The following is a 9,056-nucleotide window of genomic DNA, read 5'->3' as shown; positions in this document are numbered from 1 at the left end:
CACCCTGCCTCTGAGCCTCTGAGACTGGGGTGTTCAGGGTGTTGTGCAGATGTCCTTCGTGTTCTCTGTGAGTACAGGAACCAACTTTAAGGAAGCCCGGTAAAGAACTGATTAAGTCCTAAGGCTTCTGGTGTCCTGATAGGTTTAGCCTCTTATGAAAGAGATGGGAATGTTCTTGGCCCTCTAGGAGTGTGAAGATGCAGCAAGATGGCCTGAGCTTTGAAATAGGGAAGGAATTCACCAGACACTGGACTTATCAGCACCTTGGTATTAAACTTCTGTCTCTAGTACTGTGGCCAGCATATTTCTGTGGCATTAAATTACCCAGTGTAAGGCATTTAAAAATTGTGTGTGCCTAATTACAGAGAAGAAACAGTTAACCATGGATTGCTACATCAGCAGGAGAGGTTGCTGCTCAGTTTTAAAAATTGTGTTAAATAATTCTTGATGCTTTGATAAAATGTGTCCTTTATGATATTAAGTGGATACATCTCTGTGGAGAGGCTGCTCTTTCTCTGGAACAGGCTCTGCTTGGTGCTGATTCCATGCCTATGATGGGCACCTGGGAGGTCAAGCTTTGAACAGGGCAGGTGTACCAGGAGTAGCCTTTGCCCCTCCTAACCAGCATTCCAACTGCATTCTTGTGTGTGTGTTTTTTTCTTCCAGGAATGGGTTAGGCAAGGGTCAGAAAAGAACTTGGCCCTGATCCACTACAGCTCCTACTTCCTGTCTTGGTGGTTAGATCTTAGGTGAACATGGGATTCCCTTCCAGGTTAGAATTCTCCTACAACCTTCCTGCCAGGCTTCTTAGGAAACAAGTGGTTATTGGATATGCCAATCTGTCTTCAGGGAGGAGACTAGAGCAGCTGGAGGTACCCACAGGGAGGTCCAAGCTGAGAATCAAACCCAGTGGGATGAACAAGCAGAAATAGAGATTGAAAGGTGGAACCTTTATTTAACACCTGGCTTAAGGGGCTGGATAAAGAGCTTGCTATGCAAACATGGGACCTGGGTTGGATTGCATGAACTTATGTAAAAAGGCTAGACCCTGTATGTGGGTAGGGTAGCTGGAAATTCTGAAAGTTCCTCCAGGTGGGAAGTTAGGCAAGGCGGCTGAGGCTACAGCGGCTCATTAAAGGCCTTCTCCGAGTTCCTCACAGCTACAATGACGGGAGAAAGTCCTTGGGTTTCCAAAACAACTGTATTGGCATGATGGATGATGGTTGAATCTGGATGTGCACTCCCATGAAACTCAGGGCAGACCTGAGTTAAATAGGGAGGGAGAAAGAGGGGAGGGTCTGGGGAAGAATGCTTAGTTGGCTCCACCCTCTGGCCTTCTGCCATCTCATTAGTATGTAAATCTCTCTAGGGCCTGAGGCCTGTAGTCATGCCCTCTACCTGTGCTCTTTGGGTGGGACTGCATTGCCCTGAATGTGACTGAACAGTGCAGGTCAATGGAGCTCCACACCACATGTTAGGAGCCTGGATTCTGGGAGCACGGTGGAATAGATGCCCGTCCCTCACAGGCAATGGACACCTGTTGGATCTCTGGGCTTTCCAGCCAGCGTTTCGACCAAAACCAGCCATCCTATCATGGTCCTACACTTGTACATATATGCTTATGATGTCAGCAGCATTGGGCATGTGGAGACAGATGGGGGGCCTTGGTGGTTACTGGCCAGTCACTTGGAAAACTGTAGGCCAGTGACATTGTCTCAAAAACAAAATAAAAACAAATCCAGGATTGCTCTTAGAAAAGTGTTTGAGGAAGGTGAAAACTCACTGGATAAGAATGTAGTTACAGACATTTCTGAGACTGGCTTACCCTTTTAGACCATGTTGGCTCCCAGCAGGTTCAGGCAAGAGGAGAGAGAGGTCCTGGGGGTTCCTTCTGGAGCTGAGTGGGATGGTGAGTGTTGGTGATGAGAGTTTTGTCGAAGCAGGAACTCAATTTTAATGTAACAACCTCTTGTTTATATAAACTTTGAGCATAGGGAGAAGGGTTTTTGGTGGGGTGAGATGATATAGGGGGCAGGGAAGGGTGAGGGTATGGGGTGACTGACAGGGCCAATGACAAAGCTCTGCATCAGCAACATCTGAGCAGAGGCAGGGCCAAACAGGTCCTGTTGAGTCAGCCTGGTACTAAGTGACTAACACTGGTCTCAAACTCCAGCCAGGCTTGGGTTTGTCCTCAGGGCCCAAAAGCAGGGTCAAAATGGGGCCCAACAGGACCATACCCTGGAAGTCCCCAAACTGATGAAAATGCAGAGCTATTAGCTTGTGCTTTAACTGAGAAGCTTGGTCAGCTGAGGACAAATTGCCTACTTAACAATTTTGTCCTAAACAAGATTTGGCCTTGCAGAGCCAGGTAGTGATGGCACACACACTTAATCTCAGGCTCTTGATTAGCTCAGATATTTTGTTACAGTAACAGAAAGCTTAATAACATAAGGTCTTAAATAGAATGGTGAGCTTTCTTAGGTGTCGTCTTCTGCATCTAGGGTCTACTTCTCACTACAAACAAATCAATCTCCTACCATCAGGCTGGGGCTCTGGGAATCAATAGCAATTGATTTAGGAGCTGGATGAATGTTTTTATAGCTGACATCTTGTAGGCTACATATTTAGGGCTTCACCTTATCTTCTTTTTCCTTTTGGGAGATGATTAGGAGGAGGGATCAAGAAGGCAGAATAAAAACATCTGTCTGGACAATATTTTTATATGCTAACTTATTTAATATTGGTCTTTGTTGCTGAGTAACAGGTTGCCACCAGGTCAGTGACTTAAGAGAATGTGAACCGTAAATGAGCTTATGGCTTTGTAGAGAAGTCTTGCCTGGCTTGATGTTCCGGGGCCCCTCCGTGTCCCCTTCGCCTGTGAAAGAGACACGTGAGGCAGTGTTCGGGTGGTTACCACAGCGAGGCTTTATTCTTGTATCAGCAGAAGCGGAAAAGACCCAAAGCCCGGGAAAGGCACTGCTATATGTACCCTAGAGTGGTGTGTTCACTTCTGATTGGCTGTTCACTCATCACCCCATATTACGCCCCGGGATGGGCAGTGACTTTGGTGCACTTTTGCCTTTTGCACCTGCGTAGTTAGTTGTTTACTTGTGGGAGCACAGGATGCCCGCGCCATCTTGTAATGGTGAATGTTGTCACGATCACTGCGGCTCCTAACAGCTTGATTATCTGTTCAGTTTTTCCCCTTAGGCTGCAATCAAGGTACAGACTGGGGCCAGGGTCTTCTTGTGTTGGGAGCAACCTTGCTTATACGTTAATGGCCTAAGTCAGCCATAGGCCTAAGTTAGCCATACATGCCTACTGACACAAAGTCTTGGTCTCTGTTGGAAAGCACTAACCCTAGAACAGATAGCTAGAGATCTTGTAGACAGGGAGCCCTGGTGGGAAAGTACCAGTCTAGATAAGAGCAGATGAACAATAGATCTTATGGACAGGTAGCTTTGGTGGGAGAGTACTAACTTAGATAAGAATAAATGAATACTAGATCTTATGGACAGGTATATAGTGACCTGTTCTGCCCTGCTTCTTCACCCAGCCAATATCCTGTTCTGGAGAACACCTGTACTCCCCCCTGAGATCACCTGTGCTCCCCGGAAACAAAGAAAACCCTGCATCATCCCCCTTCTCACATCCTGCTTCTATGTGTATATAACCCCCGTGTGGAAAAATTAAAATTTGACAGCTTGATCAGACTCTAGACAGGCTGTTTCTTGCGTACCTCAGCCCCCCCCACCAGTTCTCTCTTCCAGGTCCTCCAGATCCTAGTTCACACCCTGTGGGACTGGGACATTCTGACTGCCCCCGTAGAAAAACTTTCTCCAAAACCTCCCAATAACAAGTTCAAAGGAAGCCTCTATCCCTCTTTGTGTGCACTTGAGGTCGCTGGTGATCAGCAGATCTGGAGAGGCAGCCAGTTACAAATCCGATCGCCATTACGATCTGCCCCAAACAGCCCGATTTCCCCGCCTTTCCAAGGGACGCTGCCATTCTCCCACCCTTTTTTCTGCATTATGAGACATTCCTTCATCTGCCAGCCACATCCAATGCCTGCCATCGGCTAACTGCTGATGTAACATCCCTGTGTCACATGATAGAGACCCGAAAGAAACAGATACGGCTGGCTTGTCCGAGCTCTTCAACATTTGTAAACGGATTCGCAGAGCAGAGAGCTCTGAATTCCCCTCCTAGTTCACCGCCCTGCTAGCCGGGACACAGTTGTCCCAGACCTCTGTTAAAACCAGAGAGCTCTCAGAGCTCACTCCAGCTGCGCTCATTAGAGATGACTTGGCATTGTGGGAATCAGAGATGGGAAAAACAGCAAAAGAAATTGAAATGAAAAAACCGTGCACACTTCCTCTCTCTCGGCCTGTGCTAGGCATGTGCTGGTTCCCCAAGTCCAGTGTAGTCAGCCATTGTGACACAGGTTGCTGCTGCTGCAAGAGCGCCTTCTTGTCATGTCACAGCCATGGAGTAGGTCCCTGCTACAGCAGGAGCGCACAGCCCTCTAACCGTCAGGTCATTCAGGAAACTTTCTGCCGGGAAGACCTCCGGCCCCCACCCCCAAGCCCAGCCCCAAGAATGGGGTTCTTCCTCCAATATATTTTCTCATCACACATCTAGTCCATTGACAAAAGGTCCGCTATCTTTAAAAATTCTTTGATTTCATTAGGGTTGTTTTTCCCAACAGGGGATTACTGATAAGAAAATGCTATATACCTCCTAAAGAGGAGATAAAAAGTTAAACCTTGAAAATGAGAGAGAAAAAGGGCTAAAACAGTTGTCTGCTCTCTGGCGTGTTAATAAAAGAAAAAGAAAAGCGTATTACAGAACCCTCCTGGGAGCAAGAGAGAATCAGGGGACGTCCTGTTCTCTCTGGGTCCTACTGGAGAGACTCTCAGTTCTGCTTTCTCTGTCTATTGTGTGTTTTTAGTGCGCCAATCTGTCCATGTGTGTCAATTGTCTATTTTTGTTTTGTTGTTTGTATGATTGTTGTTCTATGTTTCATGTTCAAAAGAAAAAATGGTTAAAACTGCTTGCTATCTACCCCTCGATTTAGTTTAAAACCTGCTTAAAAGCAGTTTCAATTTACACAACAGAGGCTGACAGATAAATTGCCCTGCTCTGTGACTGGAAGTAGGGTACAAGAAGAGCCTGGCAGGAGTTACAAGGGCCAACAGTTTTTTAGCTTTTATGGTAAAAGAATTGATAGTAGTTTTTCTTTTTTAATAAGTGATAGGATGCTTCTTTTTCTTAAAATTACAGCTAAAAAAGGTAAGAAAAATTTGGATGTACATTTATTTTTGATTGTTTAAAAAAAATATATAGGTATGTTCTATATGTCCTGGTTGTAAATTATTGGGTATGAGTACACATTTATAATTTTGGTAACAAAAAGCTGGATTAAAATTGGTAATTCAGAGTTAGAGTCATTAAAAAACCAGATGTATAAAAGAGATCTCAGTAAGAGTTTTATCTGGGATCAAACAAGGCCCTGATGAACACTTTCTTTTGTTACACAATTGGCTTATTAGTTGATCCCTCTAAAGGAGTTTTAATACAAGCCTTTGCTCTCATATGACAAGCTTTAAAATTTCAGGGAGTGCTTGTTGTTCCAGAAAACATTTAAAAATAATATCTTTTTAATATTTGAGACATCAGCTATATTCCTAAATAAATTGTGACACAGAAAATTCAAATAAGAAAAGATAGTTTATTTATTTTAAATTATTTTCAAAAGCTTCTAGGGGATGCTAATTGGCTAAGATCTTTAAGCTCTCCACAAAAGGATTTAAGCCTCTGTTCAGTGCTCTCAAGAGAGATACAAATCCCAATTTTCCTCAACAATTAACTGTTAAAAGAGGAATAATTTTACAGAAAATAGAAGCAGTTATTAATAGATATATTGTATAGATTGATTAGTTGTTGGCTGTTTTATAACAGTCCTTTGATATAAGAGACTATTAATGTAGATTCATATTTCTTTACTTCCATAGAAAGTTTTAATATTTTGTTTTGAAGCTGTTGCTGTGTTAATACAGAATTATAGGTTAAGATTAAAAAGGTATTTTAAAGAAGAACTTAATGAAATATTTCTTATTCCAAACAATAATATAATTGGTTATTAAAGAATACTGACATTTGATCTATTACATGATCAATTTGTTACAGCTTTCCTCTATATATGCTTTTGTATTTCTCATAAATTTATACATACAGCCCATAAAAAGTGTGTTTACTATATTAATATACAGCTCATCTAATGGGAAGACAATATATATAATTAGGTTACATGTTTACTTTCTTGAGTTCCCCCACATTTTAGTATAAACAATTTAATTATGTGCTATAGCCACTATTTAAAATGCAAACAATTAAGCTTTTAATTGGTATACTTATAGCCAGTATATAGCTCATGGCTTATAATTGCTTAAAATTGTTTCTTTTGTAAATATTGCTAATTTTCAAATTTTACAAATACAGTTCAATTTAAGAAACATGTATTTTCCCTTAATTTTATAAGACATTTAAGAGCTCATACTGGATTGCTTGGACCCCAGGGAAATATCATAACAAATTTGTATATCAGATAGATTATAGAACTTACAAAACAATTGGCCATATGATCTTATTCTTTACATTGGGGTTGCTATATAATACAAGTTTATGTAAGTTACTATAGCTGTATTATAGGTCACTGTAGCTGACCTGCCTATTGTGATCCTTTGAGGCCAGAAACTATAGTTTTTGGCACTTGGCACCTCATTTTAAAAACAGCCAAAGATTGTGTAGACAGTCTTTGTTTTATCTCAACAAGAACTGTTGGGCTCTAACTTATGCCTGCTAGTCTGAGGCCACTTAAAAAGTTATTATAGAGTCTATTACCAAGTATAAAAAGTTTCCTATGAAAGCTATCTAAGGAAAAAGTAGAAAGAAAACTTCTATTTCATTTGAAAAAAAAAAAAAAAACGGGGAAAGACAAAGTTCTATTTTATTTCTCCATTCTATTTGCCCTCTTATCGTTTTGTCCTCAGTATTTATATATTTTTTAAAATATGTGATCATACGTTACAAAGTTCATTACAAGTTTATACCAAAAATTAGATTATAAATTGAAATAAAAGTTTATAATAGAGAATGTTTATATACATATTTATTAAAAGTAATTATATGTCTAAACATCCATTACCTGCCTGGTCCCACAGGTTCACTGAAGGTTTAAAACTATAACTAAGTTATCAGTGAAGATTTGTGTAGATAAGCCCAGACAATATTTTATTTTCTGTCCCAACACCTCTAGTAAATTGTTGGTTCCCTTTTAATGATCTTTGGCAAATTGTTTTATAACCTCTTGGAATGTTCTCTGAGTGGAAAAAAGTCTGGTTATTATCTAAAAACAATTAATTGATCATACTTGAGAGACTGACAGAGTTCTTTTACAATTTTGACTATGCCTAGTAACAGTCTCATTATAAAAGAGCTCAATAATTATGGATATAATTAAAAATGTTTTTTATAAGATCATCATTAAGACTCAAAAAGTCATCTATTTGTTTATGTAACATCACCACAAGACAGTACATCTTTGTGGTTCTATGTTAAATAATAATAGTTTGAGATACTAATTTGATATTTTCTAGAGAGTGTATAAGTCAAGTTATATAATTTGGTTTTAGTGTTTTCAAGTTTTTCATAATGGTAATAATACTTGAGAACTTATACCTAATCAATTATGATAAGTGGATGTTACTCATTTCTGGTTTTAGAAAATTAAAACATGTGTATGTGATTTGACACCTTTTTAGGCTTTCTAGTTGCAATTATTTTAACAGGAGAAACAATTAAAATGTAATCAGTTATTGCCTATATTATCTTTCTATAGTGTTTTTTTTTTTTTTTTACCAGATTAAGATAGATAAAACTGACTGTTACAGTCAGACATTTGAGATGTTTTGTTGACAATTTAATATTACCCATATTACTGGAATTCCTTATAATCCTCAAGGACAAGTTATTATAAAACAGTTATTATAAAACTTTAAAATAATATCTTCATAACTCTCTGAGTATGGGAGGAGCACCTACTGGTGCTTCTGCCCTGGTTTTACAAAGAACTCTGAAAAAAATGGCTTTTAAAAACAAAAGAGGGGAAGTTATACCCCCTAGAAGGAGCCTCCTGGAAATACTCTCCATCATGCCTTGTTTGTTCTCAATTTTCTAAATCCGATGTTTATGACAAACCTGCTGCTGATTGCCTCTGGCATGCTGAGGCCAATAAAAACTATGCTACAGTTATGTGGAAGGACCCTCTTACTTTTAAATGGAGTGGCCTGGACCCAGTTCTCATATGGGGCCGAGGATTGATATGCCTGTTTGATACCAAAGAAGGCATAGCTAAATGGCTGCCAGAAAGATTAATGAAATAAATAGATATTCCCACAAAGCCAGATCCAATTATATATAAGATGAATAACAACTGACATCCAGGGAAGAGAAATCTCCCTGAGAATTCCCTTCTTTTTCCTTTCCAGGTAAAAATGAATCACCTGTGGTGTTTGTTGTTGGAGGTTCTAATCCTGATGCTGGCCTCCAGACTTACACTATTCAGACCTTCAATGGGCCAGTGACAAGGCCATCGAACAGCTAGAGACTGACATCACTAATCTAGAGAAATTTCTCGTTTCGCTGTCTGAAATGGTCCTCTAAAAGGACTTGATTCACTCTTTTACAACAGAAAAGACTGTGTGCAGCTCTTAAAGAAGAATGTTACTTTTACATAGACAAGACACGGGTGGTTAAAGAGAGCATAAAGGAGAAAGATAAGAGCTGGTACAAGAATTGATTTTCAACCTCTCCATGGTTGTCAACCCTACTTCCTTCTATTTTGGGACCATTAGATGGGTTATTTTTGCTTATTTCTTTTGGTTTCTGGGCATTAAACAGGCTTACCAATTTTGTGATGCAACAGATAGATAATTTGGCAACAAAACCTATCCAGGTATATTATTATAGGTTAGCTATAGAGGACCGTGAGACTC

The sequence above is a fragment of the Arvicanthis niloticus genome, chromosome 14 (assembly GCF_011762505.2).
Source record: "Arvicanthis niloticus isolate mArvNil1 chromosome 14, mArvNil1.pat.X, whole genome shotgun sequence".
Classification (NCBI taxonomy): Eukaryota; Metazoa; Chordata; class Mammalia; order Rodentia; family Muridae; genus Arvicanthis; species Arvicanthis niloticus.
The sequence above is the reverse complement of the archived record's forward strand: the minus strand, read 5'-3'. Positions refer to the sequence as shown.